We start from the raw sequence: 22,994 nt of genomic DNA, 5'->3' as shown, positions 1-22,994 counted from the left end.
TTAGGCTCTCTCATGAACTTGACCGTTAATCATCCTACATATTGGACATTATGTGTAACGGTTCTACAATTTCACCATGAAATTTGTTAAATGAGTGACAATTTCGCTTTCCACTACTGTATTATGTTGGATGATTAAATTTGTCAACCACCCCATAAGTATGAAAATTGCGGTCATATTAGCAGATGGGGCCAAGGGTTGGGCCTTAACGCCCACCCCCACTGGTTAATCCCCTGAATGTCAGACACATGATCATATTAGCACCATGAGACTGAGATTCAGACTAACAACCCGCTCTTCCCATCGAGGCCCATATCTCGTGGCACATAGTGATGTAATGGTCCATAGGGCTTGGGGCTGCCCCTGCCTCAATATCCTGTTGTTGGAACCTAAGTCTGCAACCAGTGGTCCTATGGGTGTGGATGGGAACAAGGATTAGGGCCTTTCCCTGGCCCCACCATTGATAGCTCCTTTTTCTGAGTGTCATGGTTGCATGTGGTGGAGACGACCAAGGGTTGGCCATTCCCGAAATCCTCTTTGGTTAGCTCTTTCCAACACTCAAATGAGGGTCATGTGGTAACAACGTGACTAGGGGTTCGGGCTGGCAGCTTGATCCCTCTTTCCCAATGATGTGGAAATAAACTCTTAAGTATTGGTTTTACCCATTTTATAATAGGCACCACCGTGAGCAGAGTTGGTAGTGCACTGGAATGAGCAAAACTACTATTTAGATGTGATTAAATTAGAAATTAGAGGTCACCAATGGATTCAAAACATCCAAAAAACCCTAAGTGGACTCTTTCATGAACTTGACTCCTAACCATCCTACAAATCAGACCTTATGTGTAATGGTTCTATAAATTTCACCCTGAAATTTGTTAAATCAGCAACAATTTCACTTTCTACTGGTGTATTCAGTTGGATGATTAAATTTTCCAACCACCCCATAAGTCTGAAAATTGTGGGAATATTGGCACATGGGGCCGAGGGTTGGCCCTTAACAGCCACCCTCACCAATTAATCCCTTGAATGTTGGACACATGGTCATATTAGTGCCACGAGATTGAGGTTCAGACTAATTGTAGGAATTTACAGTGTAAGTTCCTTAGATACAACACAAAAGGACACCGCTCACAAACAAATCACGAATCAATACACCAGTTGGTGGCGTGGTTAAAACCCTATTGCTGCATGATCTCTATTTAAAGAGCATGGAGGCTCATTTGTAGGTTGACCATTCATGAGAGAAGCTTATGTAGATTTTCTTTCTTTTATTAATAAATTGCTTGAAGTCATCATGTTGGCTCATACTGTGGACTGTTTCCCTCTTTGAGGATTTTAACCACATCAAGAATACTGATGTATCGAACTATGATATATTTGTGAGCGATATCCTTTGGTGTCCTATCCGAGGAACTTACCTTGTAAATTCTTACATGGTATTAGAGGTATTTGAGGGTTGCATCGATTGGTGATCTGAATCCGAAGGTGGTACAGCTGCATCCAACTATCGTTTCATAGATCTTCTACTTTTGACTGCTTTCACGCTGAGAAGAATGCTCTATATTGTTAGGAGAATCAGTTCTAGAGAGGAACCCTTTTTGTTTCACGCGAAAAGGTTTTCAGTAGCCCTAGCTACATCATTTTTAAGATCTGGAGGTATACAATATCTATTTGTAGTTTTAGTTATTCATCTCTTTATTTATTTTGGTTTATTTAGCTCTTTGTTTTTTATTACCAGATCTATACCATTCATTTTTGTGTATTCTCTTTGCCCTATGACTCTATATGATCTGGGAAAATCAGAAACATAAAGGAATAATTTTTCTCATGCATATGCTCTTTTCTGTCGTGCCTTAGTGTGATGTCGGAAAATCAGAAACATTAAGAAAAATATTGAGTTTCCGGCGAAAGCTAACTATAAGCCATAATGTTTGTTTTTTTTTTTGCATATCCATGTTGGATTCTGTGGTTTTTTGTTTTGTATGGGAAAAGAGCTTTTTTCAAGTAAGCACACACCCCAAAACTTCAGTGACTAAGAAAAACAAAAACCCCCCTCCCTCTTTTCCAAAATTTACTAACATTTTAAATAAGCTCACTTGGTCTAAAGTTACTTTATGAGAATCGAGTTCTTGGGTTCAAGTCTCTCTTTTTGTTGAGTTACTTTTTAAAAAATCACATGTAACTTATGTTTCGAAGTTACTTTATGTAAAAGTGTTCTCACCCATTATAAAAACTGAGTCACTTATAATTCTAAAGTCTCTTTATCTTTTATTTAAGTTACAATTTAGTGAGTATCTCATAAGGCACCATTGTAAAAGTGACTTTCACTTATTTTATAAAAGTGGGTCACATAATTTTTTTTTTAGAGTCAACTAATTAGATTAAGTTTGGGAAGGGGGAGAGGGATTTTTTTTAAATATAACTTTATCATTCACTTCCGTACATTCACGCACTTCATCGGCATCTTCAACAACTTTTCCTCAAAAAGACAACTTCTTCATTTAGGAGACATTTTCAGAGCCCTTTTTTAATCATCTATAGCTTCAGTTTCTATTAAAATTGAAATTCCATGCCATGTTATTCTTTACAACATCAACTACTTCCAATGGTGGCCCCACATTGTAGATTTACTTAGAAGTAAAGCTCTTTATAGAATATCCTCAAGCTAAGAAGCTAAACCTAAAGATGAAGATAAGGTAGCCAAATGGGAAAATAGGCAAGATCAAGCATGTGGGTTGATAGAGATGTCTATTTCTGCATACATTAGATTCTATCTCATAGAACTTGATACCCTTAACGAATAAATGAAATGGCTCACTAAATTTTTGGGAATTAAAAATGAAATTAGAGCCCATCAGCTCAAAAGTGTGTTCCTTACATTGGGCCCCAATAATTTTTCTTCCATTGAAGATTTTTTGCCAAAGTTCAAGACCCTTAGACTTCTCTTGGAAGCTGTTAAGGTAAATAAACAAGATGGTAGACTTATCTATTCCATTCTTAATAAGTTGGTACTACCCTACTCTATGTTTGTTTCCACCTTCCATTCTACTAGAGAAGCCTTTATTTCTCAAGGACAAGACGACAAGTCCCCCTCTTTTAATGCCTTATGTGATTCTTTAATAAGAGAACACGAAAAACGCTTATATCTTGGTCTTCTTAATCTTGGAAACTCTTCTAAGAAATCCTTAGCCGCGCAGAAAAAACCAAATTCAAAAAATCCTAAGAAGCAATATCCTATAAGGAATGGTCCTAAACCAAACAAGGGTCCTGAGCAATTTTAGTCAAAATGAAAAATCAATTCAACGAAATGATAAGGAAAATACAAATAAAGGGGAGAAGACTGATAGACATTGCAATTTTTTTAATCAAGATGGCCACTTAAAATCTAAATGCTTTAAGAAGATGGAAGACTTGGAAGCAACAATGAAGAAGCAGAACATCCATTTGGATCACTCTTCCACTTCAACTTCATCTTTATGAATAACACTTTCTGCATGTGGTTGTCAAGCATCTCAGTTTGGTTATGCACTAAATGTATCTTCTTCTTCTCATTCTCTTGAGTGGCTCATTGATTATCGAGCTTCTTATCACATGGCCAAAAAGAAAGCCATGTTTTCTTCCATAAATGATTGTAACACAAAAAATATATATGTTGGTGATGATAGATCTCTTAGTGTTGTAGGAACTGGAACTGTTCATCTAGACAAAGGTAAATTTAAAGATGTATTATGTGTTCCAACCTTATCTTGCAACCTTCTATTTGTATATCAGATAACTCATTCAGGTGAAGGTAAAACCATTGAATTTTCACCTCACGATGTTGTAATTAAGGATCCTAGACAAGTTTTAGCTATTGGCATTACTAATGATTCTACAAGGTTGTATAAGTTTAACAAATTTGGGTCATCAAATCTTCCCTCAGTATTTGTTTCTCATAATGATGAAGTCAGCAAGCTTTGACGTGAGTGATTTGTCACTTAAACTATCTCTCCCTTCAAAATATATGTAAATAAAATATGGTGATAGGTCTTCCTATCATATCTTGTAGAGATGGTGTTTGTTCTGGATGTGTACACAGAAAACATCATGGCGATTGTTTTGAAAAATGTGCCTCTTGGTGTGCCTCAGCCCCTTTAGAACCTTTTCATAGTGATTTATGTGGTCCACTTCTAGTTGTTTCATTCTCTGGCTACAATTATTTCTTAAACTTCATCGATGATTTCTCCAAGCACACTTGGGTATACTTCTTAAAACTCAAGAGTGAAGTATTTAACGTGTTCTTGGCCTTTAAGGCCTTTGTTTAGAAACAATCTGGACATCAAATTCTTAAGATAACATATGATAATGGCAGAGAATATGTTAATAACTAATTCGTCAATTTTTTCACTCAACAGAGAGTTCAAATGCAACATATTGTTCCATATACTCCACAACAAAATGGTGTAGCTGAAAGGAATAATCGCAACTTCATGGAAATGGCTAATTGTATGCTTCAATCTAAAGGACTTAGTCTTAATTTTTGTGGAGAAGCAATTAACTGTGAAAATTACATAGTAAATCACATTCCTACTAAGGTTTTAAATAACATCACTCCAGAAGAAGCATGGAGCTCAATTAAACCAGATGTAAGTCACTTCCGTGTCTTTGGAAGTGAAGCATGGGCCCATATTCCAGATGAGAAAAATAAAGCTTTAGAACCTAAGAGAAAAAACTATATTTTTGTTAGATATTCTAAAGATGTCAAAGGATATAGACTTATTCCACTTAAATCCAAAAATGTTATCATTAGAAGAGATGAAAAGTTTGCTAAAAATATATGGGCCTACAAGCCTAGTTCGGCAGATGTGCAACCTCTCTTTATCCCTTCTACTTTTGAAAATATTTCTTCTTCAGATGATGACAGTGAGGATGAAAGTCCTCCCCAACCTTTTGAGGATCCTACTTTAGTTCCCCAGCTTCCAAAAGGCGTCCGTGCTACTCGGGATGCAGCAGGTGCTCTTATAGGTGATCCTACAGATCAACGACTTACACATTCTCAGTTCGATAGAGCCTCTTCTTTACTGGCTCAAGATTCAGTGAATTATGATCCTGGAACCTTTAAGTAAGCTTTAGGCCATCTAGATTGGGACATAGATATGAATGTAGAATATCGTTCATTATTGGAAAATGATACATGGGATCTTGTTCCTCTTCCAGATGGACAAAAACTTGTTAGATGGAAATGGGTTTACAGAAACAAGTATGGACCAGATGGAAAAATTGATAAACATAAGGCTCATCTTGTTGCTAAGTGTTTTTCATAAGTTGATGGAATTGACTATACTGAAACTTTCTACCCTGTTGCAAAAAATAACTCTATCTGCCTTGTTCTTTCCCTTGTTGCCTCCTTCAAATGGGAATTCCATTAGATGGATGTTAAATATACCTTCTTGCATGGGGACTTGCATGAAGAAATATATATGGAACAACCTACTGGGTTTATAAAACCAGACTCCAGCCCTGTATGTCAGCTTAAGAAATCCCTTTATGATCTCAGGAAATCCCCTCGTGCTTGGTATTCCAAAATGGATATATTTCTTTTAGATACTAGCTTTTCTAGGTGCCATTTTAACAATATTGTCTACACCAAGAAAGTGGGTAAGTCTCTTATCATTCTTGTTCTTTATGTTGATGACCTTATCCTGACTGGTAGCACTGATTCCAACCTTATAAACCATGTGAAGTCCAACCTTGAAATGAAGTTTGAAATGACAGACTTAGGACACTTGCATTATTTTCTTTGTCTTCAAGTCTTGCAATCCAAGGAAGGTATTTCCCTTTCCCAGTCCAAGTATGTCTGTGATATTCTACGCCACTTTCACATGGAAGATTGTAAGCTAGCCCGTTCTCCCTTTCACTCTAGAGCCAAAATTTCAATACTTCCCCTGCAGTTGATGCTACCTTATATTATCATCTTGTATGAAAACTTTTGTATCTGACCCATACCTATCCTGACCTTTCCTTTGTTGTTGGCCTTATTGCTCAGTTTATGCAAAACCCATGTGAAATTCATTAGAAAGCAGCTAAAAGAATACTTCGTGATGTTCGAGTTATAGTTTAGTTTGGGATTCATTATAGTGTAGAAGATTCTCCTCTATAGGTTGGTTTCAATGATTCTGATTGGGCTGATGACCCTAAGGATTGGAAGTCTATTGCAGGTTATGTCTTCACTCTTGGGTCTAGACCTATTACATGGGCTTGCAAGAAACAAAGTGCCATTTTTCTTTCTTCAGTAGAAGCAGAGTATCGTGGTGTCATAGAAGCTAGTAAGAAAGCCCTGTGGCTTTGTCACCTATCATATTTTGGCTTTCGGTAGTCGCATCCAACTACACTTTGGTGCGATAATCAAAGTGCCATTCAACTATGCAAAAATCTAGTCCAACATCAGCACAACTAACACATTGAGCTACACAGGCATTTCATCGGAAAGCTTACTTATGACCATTTTCTTGAAGTGCAATATTTTTCAATTGATGGTCAAGTTGCAGACATCTTTACAGAGGCTCTCACAGAGGTGATGTTTACTAAACTTTGATTGATGGTTGGATTTCAGCAAGTTGTCACTAAGGGGTTTTATGCAGAATTTGGTATCTACGGATAAATAATAATTCCTTAGGTAGGTAGCTATACCTAGAACAATAGATTTAAAGTGCTTATCCTTTTTGTATAAATGATAACTAAGACATATGGATCATACGACCTACTTGTTCTTTCACTTTCCCTTTGTCTCCTTTGTTTGACTTCCATCATTCCTTTTCGAACTTAACTTGCTCCAAAAGTACCTGCAAGCATAAACATAAGACACAGAACTAATCAAAGAAAGATATCTATTGAATACAAGTAAATGGAATTAGATACATTCACACATATAAACATCATATATCAAGATAAGCATATGGAAAAAGGTGTAAATTGCTTTATTAGATAGAAGGAAGAATTACAACCATGATGTTTGATCCATTGCCACTCATCCAGCTTGGGTTCCAACCAACATCACATCAATACCACAACACTCGGTAGCATAACACTACTTACTTACAAACTCAATTCTCACTTTAACAGTATCTCCTTACAAATTCTCAAAATCCAACCCCTGATCACTTAGATGATTTCTCAATTTATAGGACAAAGGGGGGAGTTTTGTCATAAACGAGGGTATTGAATAGCCTTCCATACTTAGAGTTAGTTTCCATGGAGGAATGGATGAGAGGGTAGGATATAACTTAACTCATTCCTCATCCATTTTCGACCTGATTGGAGAGGATACGTGTCGGAATATTCTAGATGACTCCTAAAGATGAGAATATTCCTAGAACCCTATGTGAATTTAACTCAATATTACCCAGTGTAGGTCAAAGTGGGCCTAGGTGCTCTACAGAGCACTCTAACATGGGCCTACGTATACTAAAGAAAACTTACCCCTGTCCAAGGCTGCGTTGGTCTCTCAAGGAGGTAATTCTGGAGGGTTTCAAACCAAAGAACTCTCAAGGAAGGAGGAATTCAAAGAGTTGACTTCTCTAGGTCATGTAAAAACTAAATTAGGGTTTGATGAGTCCTGATGGTACTAATATAAATGATGGGAGTGATGTGCCCAAATGGATCTGTAACAGCTACACCCTAAAGCATGAAGTCAAAAATAATAATATCAGGTGATATGCTTTATGATGTAATGAGGAGGTTCCGAAGTGGTTGGTGACCTGCATCAATTACAATATATAATATCATGATATTTTGATTATTTTGCATGAATTGCTGAGGGAAGGCATACCCTTGCTCAACATATAAATGTTCATTACAATTACATAGATATTCATCTACAGATATAGACCCATGATTAGATGACCATCAATGTAAAGCCATTGTACGGATGATTTGGTACATTTCCTGAAATCGTAGCATGGATGGATGAAATTAGATCCAGGGTCTTCTATCTCATTCAATCGTTCGCTCAAGTACGAGTCTAAGCATATGAATATGTGATCTGAAGTCGAACATGGGAAGACACCATCTGATTAACAACCGATGATGTAAATTGTTAATAGACGCGAGATAAAGCACCAATAATGATAATATCCTCCAGGTACTGCATTACATTCTACATGGTGTGCATGGTTGTTTTGATGTTGAACACCATACAAAGTCTTATGGTTGAAGGCTAGTGATGTCAACCTATCTCCGTAAGAGAGAAACTTTCCATTGATGCATGCAAGCCTCAAGGTATTGAAAGGGTGTTTCTAAGTCAACTTCTTGGATAATGTCCTAATGTCAACAAGAAGAAACTCATCGTAGGAGAGCCTTGATGTATCCCACATCAACGACACGAAATGAGTGTAGTGATTTTGCAAACAGAATTTGACAAACTATAGAAGGTTCAGGAATGACGGTCATGAAAATGAAGGTTTATGGTATTTCAAAGGATTAATTTTAACTGAGTGACTTCTGTTGAACATGTCAGTGACACTGAATTGATTGGCAGAACTGACCCAAAACAAAATTAATGGATGGAATTTTAGACCAAGGTATGATTACCATCAAGTAGATAACCCAACCCAAATAGTCACAATGATGAAGTGGAAGTGTCATGTTCAAGAGTAACCTGTTTCCATAAATTTCTTTACCCCTTTTCCCATTTTCCCTAGTCATTACTGACCAATATCTCTTTATTTTTATCAAACATGAGAAGGATAACATATGTTTGTTGTATAATTCCATCCTTCGGGTGAATCCATCACTATGTGATGTTTTAAAGAGTCTACCAAAGGTGAAACTCGGTCTTGTCATGACAGACAAGTTTTTCAATATTTGATGTTTTAACGAGTCTAAAGACAATGATAACACGGTCCTTTTCATGTTTAGAGAGTTTAAAAAGGGACAAAAAGAAAAATCCACAAGTTCTTTTTCATATATTTGTCTCTCAAGTCCAAAAAAGCGTAAAACAATACAAGAGAACCTATTGACCATGTTCGATCAATGTATTCCTTTCTTGTAAATAATCTATCTCATTTTGGAAAATGGTTAAACTTATAATGACTAGATGTCATTTCAAATCCACTAGCGAGCTGAAAGGGACATGCACTAGACAATATTTTCATATTTTGAGAGTCTGAGAAGATCTTAAATAGGACTCCACTTTGAGGAATGAGTGGTGGGTAGGATACCAACTAGTTCCAGTGATGTTGGATCTTCCCAAAACATGGTGATTTATGTGAAGAGGCTGGCTAATAGGAACACTCATTGCAATTGTCCTCAAAATGGGTAAAACAACCAAGTGAAAGTGTATGATCGGCCAAGCAGATAGTGATAATGGAAGGAGAAAAACCAAGGCTGATCTAACAGAAGAGGTTGATAGAATGGAAATCACGAATGTTAAAATGGAGATGGGTTCATTTTTACACAAGATTGAACCATTGGGAACTATGATTGGATTCAGTTTCATTTTTAGACAAGCTTGAAACGAAGAAGTATGGTGGAATTCAATTTCATTTTTACACAATCTTGAATCATGAAAAACTATCCTTGACATTGGTTTACATGCCCCTAGCATGATGACTCGATTCTAGATGCATGCCCCCCACGCTTCATTACATTCACCTAAGTAGACTTCCTGTGGCTATCAGGTGGATGGAATGGAGGTTCATTTATGAGATCAAGTGAAAGACTCGACTAGGATTTTACAATATCTACTCAAAGACTCAACTTGGAACTTTGCTCCAGGGGACCTTGTTTGATTTTTTAATGAGCTTAAAATAAGACAAGGAACTCTACTCAGATTCCTTGTTTCATTTTTTAACGAGATTGACACAAGACAAGGATCTATGCTAATACCCATTGTTTCATTTTTTAACAAGGCTGACGCAAGACCAGGAGCTATCCTCATATTTCTTATTTCACTTTTTAATGAGCTTGACACAATACAAGTAACTATGCTCATAACCTTGCCCACAGAGCTTTGGATTGATGGTGAATGGGTGCGCTGTTAAGGCACTCCTTGTGATAAGTCACTGGTTCAAATCCCTGTGGGTACTTAGGTTAGTCTTAAAAAAAAAAAAAAACTATGCGCATAACCTTTGTTTCATTTTTTAATGAGGTTGACACAAGCTCAGGAACTATCCTCATATTCCTTGTTTCATTTTTCAACGAGCTTGACACAGTAAAAGAACTATCCTCATATTCCTTATTTCATTTTTTAATGATCTTGACACAAGACAAGGAACTATTCTCATATTCCTTGTTTCATTTTTTAACGAGGTCGACATGTTAAAATTGGAAACTAGGGCCAAAATTCATGTGGGTTATCTTATTCATGGATAATAGTATTTTTATTAGATTCCTATGATCGAGAGGTGTAGGATTGATATAAATATTATCCAATTCCGATAAGTATTCATGGAGATACGAATTTATTTTGATTATGGAATTATTATCAAGTCGACCTGCAACTCATGTAGGCTCAGAAGCCCAATAGTCGCATCTATTCAAACACCAACGCTGTGCATAAATACACAAGGACTTTTCCTCATTTGGACTCACTCATCTCATCACATCTCTCTCTCTCTCTACTGGGCAAAAAAGATTCTCTTCTCTATTATGCATAAAAGGGTATTCCCCTCACACATGTGAAGCTAGAAGCTGCTGAAACTGGAGCTGCAACTACAGAATTAAAGATTGAGCTACGTGGAATAGAAGATATCATCATTTGAATTGTGTTTTAGGTTCATTTAAGACTCCTCTGAATGCCACAACTTTTGTTGGTGGAATCATGTCAATCCGACGGACGGTTTGCAAGATATCGACTGCCCTAGTTTGAAGCCAGAAGCTGCCAAAACTGAAGCTGCAACTGTAGAAGTAAAGTTTGACATATGTGGACTAGGAGATCTCCTCATCTAAACTATGCTACAAGTTCAATTGGACCTCCTTAGAAAGCCGCAACTTTTGGTGTTGGAATAAAGTCAATCTGATGGATGGTTTGCAAGATATCGACTGCCCTAGTTTGAAGCTGAAAGCTGCCAAAACTAATGTTGCAACTGCAAAAGTAAAGTTTGACCTACGTAGAATAGAATATCTCCCAATCTGAGCTGCGATGTAGGTTCATCTGAACCTCCTCTGGAAGCCGTAACTTTTGGTAGTCGAATCAAGCCGATCCGAGGGTCGGTTTGTGAGATATCATCTGCACTAGTTTGATGATGAAGCTGCTAATGCTGATGCTGTTGATATTTTGTTTGCTACTACTGATATAAATCAGATTTATTGTACTATTTCTCTCTGTTGAATTATTGAAGATAAAAGAAGATGTGATCAAAGGGTTTCCCCACACATTGTGGGGTTTGTCCCCCGCTAACCACCACATATTGTGTCTCTTGTCTTGGCTTGTTTTCGGTCAATCATTTAATGTTCTATCTGCACTTTACTTTATGTACATGTGATTGCTAATCTGTGGAATATAATAAGAAAAGTAAGTAAACTATTATAAGCATAGAACACACCATAACTTAATATGGTATCAGAGCTAAGGTGAAGTCAAAGCCTGAGCAAGAGCAAGAGCAATCACTGAAGAGAATATTGGCAAGGCTATCCTAAAGGAATGATGGGGTCCTCAACACTCTTTCCTACCAAAGACAAGCTCTGTGAGAAAGCTCACTATCACGGATGGAAGATTTCTATTGATCTAACCCTTGAGGATCAAGGAGTGTTGGATCATGTGAGAGGCAATATTGTTGAGCCTCCATCAAATGCACCTCCTGCTACCAGGAACAAATGGAAGAATAGAGAAATTAAAGTGAAGAACATCATCCAGGACTCTATCAATAAGCGCTTGGTGGCCTACATCTCTGAACTAGACACCTCCAAGGAAATCTATGATAGATTGGTGAGTTTATTTAAAGTTAATGATGAAAATGAAGTTTTGTTTCTTAGAAATAAGCTAAGGGAAATCAAGAAGGGTAAAGATGGGAGTATGCAAGCATACTTATTAAGAATCACAGAGATCAACAACAATTTGCTATCTATTTGGGAGACTATTACTGACAAGGAAATGGCACTCATGACTCTTGGAGGATTACCATCCAAATGGTACTTGTTCAAGAATACTCTTCTAAACTATAATGTAATCCCTGGTTTCGAGGAATTAATGGCTAGATGCATTCAGGAAGAAACAAGGGTAGAGGAGCAAGAAATGCCCTTGCCTAAAGGTCCTCCTACTACTTTTTCTTCTCATGCTAAGAAACGAAATAATTTTGGGTTTAAATCAAAAAGAAAATTTGGACCTAAGGGTGGAAGAAAAGGATGATGTTACATTTTCAATAAGGGAGGTCACTATGCAAGGGAATGCCCTAATAGAAAGGACTCTCACCGTCACAATGATCAAAATCCCTCTCATGGTAATTGAAGGGATGGAAAATTTAATAGCAAATGTAAAAGGAATGCTATAAATCAAGGAAGAGGACAACCATTCAATAAGACTACAAATTCCAGGATGTATTAAATGCACCTGACCTCTGAAAGAACCTGGTTTCCATCTCGACAATGGAAAACAAAGGCTGCAAGGTAACCTTCAGCAATTGCAAGGTACATATATGGAAAAATAATGTTAAAGATGCCTTTACTCTTGGGTTTCGTGTTGATTCATTATATCAAGTCGATGGAAGTCTGCTAGGTGTCATATATTATGACACATCTCTTCAGTCTGAACTTTTGCATTGGAGGTTTGCCCACCTTCATTACAAAGCTCTACCCAATGTAAGACAGATGGTAACAGTGATGCCCGAATTTCATGTAGAGAAAGAAGGTATATTTCTAGGATGTGCCGAAGGAAAGCTAAAAATGGGAACATTCCCCTCAAGTCAAAGCAAGACCTCCAATATATTAAAATTGGCTCACTCAGGCATATTTGAGGCTGACATTAAGAGGGAGACTACTTCACCACATACTCCTGAGCAAAATGGTGTGGTGGAAAGGAAGAACCGTACGATTGTGGAAGTTGTCTCTATGGTTAGATGATGTAACAATGCCTGATGTGAAGGTACCCATGGATCCTATTTATCCACTTGAGCCTCCCTCTTCTATGAAGAGGCCTCCATGGCTTAGGGGGATACTTGATGATGCTGAAGGACATGTTGCACCCTGAGGAACCTTCCTTGAAAGTAAGAAACCTAACAGGTATCACGGATACCTAACCATCACGAGCACGATTATACAAAATGAGTCTTCATCATTCTCAGATGTCGTCAAGCATCAAGTATGGAAGGATGCTATGATGATTATGGAGAATGATGTCTGGGAAGTAGTTCCCAGACCGCAGGACAAGACAATTGTTACTTAAAAATGGCTTTACAAGATAAAGCTACAGCATATGGAAGTACGGAATAGTATAAGGCTCGTTTTGTTGTTCGTGATTTCTCACAGAAGAAATGTATGGACTATGCTGTGATATTTGCACCTGTTGCCAGATACATGACCATCCACTTGATCATAGCTCTTGTGGCTTCACAAGGATGGAACCTACATCAGATGGATGTCAAGACTGCGTTCTTGCATGGTTTGATCAAAGAAGAGGTCTATGTGGATCAACCTGAAGGATATGAGATTTATATTTGAAAATCTCATGTATGCAGGTTGAAGAAGGCTCCCTTTGGGCTAAAGCAAGCACCCTAATCATGGTATGAGAGGACTGATAGCTACTTGATGAAGCTAGGATTCACTAGGAGTGAATTCGATCCTAACCTTTACTTTAAGCTTGAAGATGGCAAGACTCTCATACTGGTGTTGTATGTAGATGACCTCTTTCTAATAGGTGCACACCCTCTCATTCAAAAATGTAATAGGCAGTTGGATTCTGAATTTGAAATGAAGGACCAAGGACTTGATGTGTGGAAAAAGCCAAGGGAAATTTTCCTATCTAAAGGAAAATATGTGGTGAATATTCTAGAAAGATTTGGTATGGTGGACTGCAAGCCTATGACTACCTTGACAATCTTAACTTTCAGAAGTTATATGGTAGTGATGTCGAAAACGATTCAGGAAATTCCTCTGAGTCTCAAAAACTCACTCGTGTTGATGTTCTTGGTGAACCTCCGTCCAAACATATGTTTTGTAGTTAGCATTGTGAGCTAATATTTTGTTGAGCCTCACTAGATTGGTGTCAAGAATCTTCTCAGATGTCTTCAGGACATAATCTCTCATGGATTGAGATACACTACTAGAGATATGAAACTGCATGATTATTCGAATGTTAATTAGGCAAGTAGTGTGGAGGATCACTGGAGCATTTTTTAGTGTTGCTTCTCTTTGAATTTTGATTCGATATAATGAATGAGCAGGAAGTAGAAGTCGGTTGCCATAAGTACCACCAATACCGGATACATATCTATAAGTATGATCTCGTTTGAAGTTGCCTGGTTGAGGAAGCTCTTCGGTGAGCTATTTGAACACATACCATTGTGATTCCCTGTAACAACCAGAGGTGGGATTCGATTATTGAGGAATCCCATATTCGTCAATTGCTCCAGCAAATAGACATCATCTGGGATACGGTAAGTCGATGAGAAAGGAGGCTCCATCGCATTAAGATGATGTACAGGTCGATATACCTTTTCAAAGTCCCGAGGAAAGATCTAATCAGTGATTTTCCCAAACAACATGGAGTCGTCAAGAAACCCTTGTACAAGGGTCTTGCATGTTCCATACATTGAGCTTTGGGACCTCTGAGGGCTTGCGGTTCTTATTGGAGCAACATACGACCACACGGTGACTCACCCTCCCCTGGTGGTGCGCACTGGAACAAGATGATTCGCTCTCTTGTGGGACAATATGATTTGCTCTCTTGTGGAACAAGATGATTCACTCTCCTATGTAGCAGGATTATTAGTTCTCCTGTGAGGCCTAGATTGATGTGTTCTCAATGGCGATTGTATCAAGATTGATGTGTTCTCCTGTGAGGCCTGGATTGATGTGTTCTCCATGGCGATTATAGCAGGATTGATTTGTTCTCTTGTGAGGCCTAGATTGATGTGTTCTCTTGTGAGGACATGATTGATTAGTTCTCATATCGAGGCATCCTACCCATGCAGTCTGGGACTCATGGGAAGTACCTCTCACCTAATCAATGAGTAGGGAAATGAAGTTAGGGACCATAGTAGTACTGATGGATGCATCGTTGTATCTACCATGCTCCCTACACTAGGATGACCTCCACTAATCTGGGATCAATGGTACTGCTCTCGGACCAGTTGTAGGAGTTGTACCATACTATGATGCTGACTTCGAGTTGGTTGAGACTGGTCTACGACCAATGGTACACTCTCTGAGACTGCGATACTAGTCTGGGACTAGTGGTAGGAGTGGTACCTACTATGAATATGACTTCAGCTCAGTTGAGACTGGTCTGGGACCAATGACATGCACTCTGAGACTAACTTTGAGTCAGTGGAGGATGATACTGTTCTGGGACGAGTGGAGTTGTATTGTACTATGACGCTAATTTGGGTTGGTTGAGACTAGTCTTCGACCAGTGGTACATACTCTAACACTGACTTTGAGTCACTATGATACATCCTCGATCATTTCTTCTTCTTCATAATTTGGACAAGAGCAGAGCATAACAGAACAATGCAAGAGTAGAGCAGAATAGAGTAGATGAATTTAGATCAGTACGGGGAAAAACAAGACAAAGTAGAATAGGTAGAATAGAGCAAAGCAGGCAACGGTCAGGCTGTATAGGGCAGGGCATTTGATGGATAAATAATAGCAACCGATAGACATATTGCAAGTGAAGTTCTCCCTAGTTGAGAGGGTGTGTTAAAATTGGCAATTAGGGCCAAACTTCATGTGGGTCATCTTATTCATGGCTGATAATATTTTTATTAGATTCCTCTGATCTAGAGGTGTAGGATTGATATAAATATAAATCGATTCTGATAAGTATTCATGGAGATATGAATTTATTATTATTATGGAATTATTATCAAGCCGACCTACAACTCATGCAGGCTCAAAAGCCCAAGAGTCGCATCTATTCAAACACCAACATTGTGTATAAATACGGGAGGAATTTTCCTCACTTTGGACTCACTCATCTCATCACATCTCTCTCTCTCTCTACTGGGAATAAAAGAGTCTCTTCCCTACTGCACGGAAAAGGGTCTCTCCCTCACACATGTGAAGTTGAAATCTACTGAAACTAAAGCTGCAACTGTAGATGTGAATATTGACCTGCATGGACTAGAATATATCCTCATTTGAACCACATTATAGATTCATCTGGACCTCCTTTGAAAGCTGCAACTTTTTGTGGTGGAATCAAGTCAATCCGACGTACGGTTTGCAAGATATCAACTGCCCTAGTTTCAAGCCGGAAGCTACCGAAACTGAAGCTGCGACTGCAGAAGTAAAGTTTGACCCACGTGGACTAGAATGTCTCATTATATGAATTGTTTTGTAGGTTCATTTGAACCTCCTATGAAGGCCGCAACGTTTGGTGGTGGAATCAAGTCAATCCAACGAATGATTTGCAAGATATCGACTGCCCTAGTTTGAAGCCGAAAGATGCCAAAACTGAAGCTGCAACTGCAGAAGTAAAGTTTTACCTATGTGGACAAGAAGATCTCCTCATCTAAACTACGCTATAGGTTCATCTAAACCTCCTGTGGAAACCACAACTTTTGGTGGTGGAATCAAGCCGATCTGACGGTCGGTTTGTGAGATATTGTCTTCCCTAGTTTGATGATGAAGCCACTAATGTTGATGCTACTGATCTAGGGTTTGCTACTGCTGATATAAATCATATTTATTGTACTATTTATCTCTGCTGAATTATTGAAGACAAAAGGAGATTTGATCAAAGGGTTTTCCCACACATTGTGGGGTTTGTCCCTGGCTAGCTGCCACATCTTATGTCTCTTGTCTTGGCTTGTTTTCTGTCGATCATTTAATGTTCTATCTACACTTTACTTTAGGTACATGTGATTGCTAATCTATGGAATATAATAAGAAAAAAAAGTAAACTGTTATAAGCATAGAACATACAATAACTTAACATGACACAAGACAAGGAACTATACTGATGGGAGTTGTTTCATTTTTTAATAAGGTTGACACAGTGAAAGAACTATCCTCATATTCCTTATTTCATTTTTTAATGAGGTTGATAGAAGACAAGGAACTATCCCCATGAGGATAGTTCTTTTACCGTGTCAACCTCATTAAAAAATGAAACAGCTCCCAAAGAGATTCCTCTTTAAGATCTTTTCAAATTTTGGGAATATGAATATATTGTTGAGTACTTGTCCTTCTCAGCTCATTAATGGATTGGAGATGACATCTACTCAGTATAAGTTTAACCCTTTTTTAGAGTGAGATAGATTATTTACGAAAACGGAATATGTTGATCGAACATGGTCAATAGGTTCTCTCTTGTATTGTTTTATGCTTTTTTGGACATAAGAGACAAATATACAAAAAAACCTTGTGGAGTTTTCTTTTTGTCCCTTTTCAAACTCTCTAAACATGAAAAGGATCAAGTTACCATTGTCGTTAGACTTGTTAAAACATCAAATAGTGACAAACTTTTCCATTATGACAAGATCAAGCTTCACCTTCGCTAGACTCGTTAAAACATCACATACCGATGGATTCACCTGAAGGGTGGAATTATATAAAAATAATATGTTATCCTCCTCAAGCTTGATAAAAATAAAGAGGTACTACTTAGCAATGACTGGGGAAATGGGAAAAGGGGTAAACCACTTTATGGCAGTTGGTCGCTCTTGAACATGATACTTTCACTTCATCATTGTGGCTATTTAGGTTGGGTTATCTAGTTGATGGTAATTATACCTTGGTCTATCATACCATCCATTACCTCTGTTTTGGTTCAATCCTGTCAATCTATTCAGTGTCGACGACATGTTCAAGAGAAGTCACTCATTTAAAATTCATCCTTTTCAATACCACAAACCTTCATTTTCATGAATTCCATACCTGAACCTTGTGTCATTAGTCAAATTCCATCTCCAAAATCATTACACTCATTTTGTCGTTGATGTGGGATACATCAAGGCCTTCTTGCGAAGAGTCACTTCTTGTCGACATCAACACATTATCCAAGAAGTTGACTTAGAAACACCCTTTCAGTAGCTTGAGGCTTGCATGCATCAATGGAAAGTTTCTCGCTTCCGACGATAGGTTGACATCACTGGCTTTCGATCAAATGACTTTGTATGGAGTTTGACATCAAGACATCCATTCACACCATATAGAATGTACTGCAGTACCTTGAGGATGATTATCATTATCAGTGATTTCTCTGGCATCTATTAATGGCTTACATCATTGACCAGTAATCAGATGATGTCTTCCCATGTTTGACTTCATATGACAGATTCACATGTTTATACTCATACTTGAGTGAATGATTGAATGAGATAGAAGACCTTGAATCTAGTTTCATCCATCTGGGATGCGATTTCAGGAAATTTACCAAATCATCTGTATAATGGATTTACATTGATTTTCATTTGATCATGGGTATATATCTGTAGATGATTGTCTATGTACTTGTAATGAAAGTTCATATGGTGAGAATGGGTATGCCTTACCTCAACAATTCATGAGAAAAAATGAAAATATCATGATATTATATATTGTAATCAATGCAAGTCACCAACCACATCGGAGCCTCCTCATCACATCATAAATCATATGACTCAATATTATTGTTTTCGACTTCATTCTTTAGATGGTAGCTATTACAAATCCATTTGGGCACATAATTCCCATCATTTAGATCAGTACCATTAGGGCTCATCAAATCCTAATTCAGTTGCTACATGCCCTAGATAGGTCACCTCTTTGAATACCTCCTTCCCTAAGAGTTCTTTGGCCTGAAACCCTCTAGAATTTCCCTTTTGAGAGACCAGCATAGCCTTGGACTGAGGTAAGTGCACCTCCGCATAGGTAGGCCCATGTTAGGGTGCTCTACAGAGAACCTAGGCTCATTTTGACCTGCGCTGGGTGAGATTGAAAGAAATTCACATAGGGTTCTAGGAATATTCTCATCTTTTAGAATCATCTAGAAGATTCCCACACTTATCATCTCCTATGAGCTAAAAAATGGATGAGGAATGAGTTAACCTACATCCTATCCTCTCATCCCTTCCTCCATGGAAACTAACACGAAGTATGGAATGCTATTCAATACCCTCATTTATGACAAAACTTCCTCCTTTAGCCTATAAATTGAGCACTCATCTAAGTGATCAGGGGCTGGACTTTGAGAATTTGCGAGATACCGTTGGAGGGAGAATTGAGGTTGTAAGTGACTAGAGTTATGCTACCAGAGTGTTGTGCTATTGATGTGATGTTATTTGTAACCAAAGATGGAAGAGTGGCAATGGATCAGACTTCATGGTTGTAATTCTTCCTTCTGTCTAATAAACCAGTTTACACCCTTTTTCCACATGCTCATCATGATATATGCTATTTATATGTGTGAATATATCTAATTCCATTTACTTGTATTAGATACATATCCTTCTTTGATTGGTTCTTTTTCTTCTATTTATGCTTGCTGGTACTTTTGGAGCGAGTTAAGTTCGAAATGGAGCGACAGAAGTCAAACAAAGGATACAAAAGGATAGCGAAATAACAAGTATGTCTTCTAATCCCTTTATCTTATTTATCATTTACAGAAAAAGGATAAGTGATTAAAATCTGTTTTTCTACGTATATCTACATACCTAGGGAATTAGTAATTATCTATAGATAACAAATTCTGCATAACAAATTTTGCTGTGGAATCTGGTATGTACAGATAAATACTAATTCCCTAGGTAGCTAGCTACACTTAGAACAACATATTTAGAGCACTTATCCTTTTTCTATAAACAATAATTAAGATAAAGGAATCACAAGACCTAGTTGTTCTTTCGCTTTCCTTTTGTCTCCTTTGTTTGACTCCCATCACTCGTTTTCCAACTTAAATTGCTCCAAAAGTACCTGTAGGCATAAACATAAGACAGATAACCAATCAAATAAAGAGATCTATCGAATACAAGTGAAAGGAATCAGATACATTCACACATTAAACATCATATATCAAGATAAGCATATGGAAAAAGGGTGTAAATTGCTTTGTTATATAGAAGGAAGAATTACACCCATGAAGTCTGATCCATTGCCACTCTTATAGCTTGGGTTCTAAAAAACATCACATCAATAGCACAATAGTCCAGCAGCATAACACTACTCACATACAAACTCAATTCTGACTTGCACAATATCTCCTTACAAATTCTCAAAGTTCAGCCCCTGATCACTTAGATGAGTGCTCAATTTATAGGCCAAAGGAGGAAGTTTTGTCATAAATGAGGGTATTGAATAGCCCTCCATACGTAGAGTTAGTTTCCATGGAGGAAGGTATGAGAGGATAGGAGGTAACTTAACTCATTCCTCATCCATTTTCAAGCTCATAGGAGATGATAAGTGTGTGAATCTTCTAGATGACTCCAAAATATGAGAATATTCCTTGAACCCTATGTGAATTTCTCTCAATCTCAACTAGCGCCGGTCAAAGTGGGCCTAGGTTTTTTGTAGAGCACCCTAACATGGGCCTACCTGCACTGAAGCACACTTACCCCAATTGAAGGATGCGTTGGTCTCTCACGGAGGCAACTCTAGAGGTTTTCAGGCCAAAGAAATCTCCGGGAAGGCGGAATTAAAAGAGGTGACTTGTCTAGGGCATGTAGCAATTGAATTAGGGTTTTATGAGCCCTAATGGTACTAAACTGAATGATGGGAGTGATATGCCCAAATGGATATCTAATAGCTTCCCCCTCAAGCATGAAGTCAAAAATAATAATATTGGGTGATATGTTTTACGATGTGATGAGGAGGTTCCGAATGTATCTGATTCCATTTACTTGTATTCGATAGAACTCTTACTTTTATTGGTTCTCAATATTCTGTTTGTGCTTGCAGGTACTTTTGGAGTGATTTTAGTTCAAAAAGGAGCAACGAGAGTCAAACAAAGGAGACAAAAGGAAAGAAAAAGAATAACTAGGTCTTGTAATCCTTTTGTCTTATTTATCGTTTATAGAAAAAGGATAAGTGCTCTAAATATATTGTTCTAGGTATAGCTACCTGCCTATGGAATTAGTATTTATCGATAGATACTAAATTCTGCATAAACAATTTGTTATGATGGACAAGTTATGCAGAATTTGTTATCTACGAATAAATACTAATTCCTTACGTAGGTAGCTCTACCTAGAACAATTTTTTTTTAGCACTTATCCCTTTTCTATAAATAATAAAAAACATAAAGGGATCAGAAGACCTACTTGTTCGTTCTCTTTCCTTTTGTCTCCTTTGTTTGACTCTTGTCACTCCTTTTCGAACATAACTCGCTCCAAAAGTACCTGGAAGCATAAGCAGAAGACAAAGAACCATTCAGAGAAAGAGACCTATTGAATACAATTAAATGAAATAAAATACATCCGCACATATAAAAATCATATATCAAGATAATCATATGGAAAAATGGTGTAAATTTCTTTATTAGATAGAAGGAAGAATTACAACCATGATGTCTGATCCATTGCCACTCTTCTAGCTTTGGTTCCAACCAACATCACATAATTAGCACAGCACTCCGACAACATAACACTACTCACTTACAAACTCAATTCTCACTCCAACAGTATCTCCTTACAAATTCTCAATGTCAGTGCCTCATCACTTATATTAGTGGTCAATTTATAGGCCAAAGGAGGAAGTTTCGTCATAAATGAGGGTATGGAATGACCTTCCATACTTAGAGTTAGTTTCCATGGAGGAAGGGATGAGAGGATAGGAGGTAGCTTAACTCATTCCTCATCCATTTTCGAGCTCATAGGAGATGATAAGTGTGGTAATCTTCTAGATGACTCCAAAAGATGAGAATATTCCCAGAACCCTATGCAAATTTCGCTCAATCTCGCCCATCGCAAGTCAAATTGGGCCTAGGTGCTTTTTAGATCACCCTAACATGGGCCTACCTACACTGAAGCATGCTTGCAGCTATCCAAGGCTACATTGGTCTCTCAAGGAGGCAATTCTAGAGGGTTTTAGGCCAAAGAATTTTCAGGGAAGTAGGAATTCAAAGAGGTGACTTGTCTAGGGCATGTAGCAATTGAATTAGGGTTTGATGAGCCCTAATGGTACTAATTTGAATGAAGGAAGTGATGTGCCCAAATGGATTTGCAACAAGTGGGGTAGGTTATAATGTCTCCTTCCTTCTCCTATTGTGTCATTCTTTTACATCCTTCAATCCTATCGCAAGTTGTTCTTAAGAGGGGATGTTAGGATATTCTGACACATAGGAAATAGTTAAGTATACCTCGTCTGGTGTAGAGTTAGGTAAAGTGTGTTTCTTTACTATGTAGTTGTGCAACTAATAATCCGACGGTCATGGTATTTTCTAGACATTAAGTGATCCAATGTTCATTCTCTCCTCAGTATTACCAACACATAATCCACGACTTAACACCCGATTGGTGCATGTTCTCTATTTAAAGAGCATGGAGGGTAATTTGTAGGGTGACCATTCATGAGGGAAGCTTATGTAAATTTTCTTTCCTTTATTAATAAATTTCCTGAAGTTGCCACTTTGGCTCAGGTTGTGGACTGTTTCCCTCTTTGAGGGTTTTTACCATGTCAAGAATACTCGTGTATTTATTTGTGATCTGTTTGAGAGTGGTGTCCTTTGGTGCTCTTCGTGTGGGGCCCCATATCTCGTGGCACGCAGTGATGTAATGGTCCCTAAGACTTGGGGCTATCCCCCTACATTAATCTCGTGTCGTTCGCACCTAAGTCTACAACCAAGGGTTGTATGGGTGTCAATGGTACCAAGGCTTAGGGCCTTTCCCTAGCCCCACCACTGATAGCTCCTTTTTCTGAGCGTCATGGTTTCATGTGGTGGA

The sequence above is a fragment of the Pinus tabuliformis genome, chromosome 4_2, assembly GCF_031772625.1.
Source record: "Pinus tabuliformis cultivar Carrire ecotype Pingquan chromosome 4_2, CPIR1, whole genome shotgun sequence".
Taxonomy (NCBI): domain Eukaryota; kingdom Viridiplantae; phylum Streptophyta; class Pinopsida; order Pinales; family Pinaceae; genus Pinus; species Pinus tabuliformis.
The sequence above is the reverse complement of the archived record's forward strand: the minus strand, read 5'-3'. Positions refer to the sequence as shown.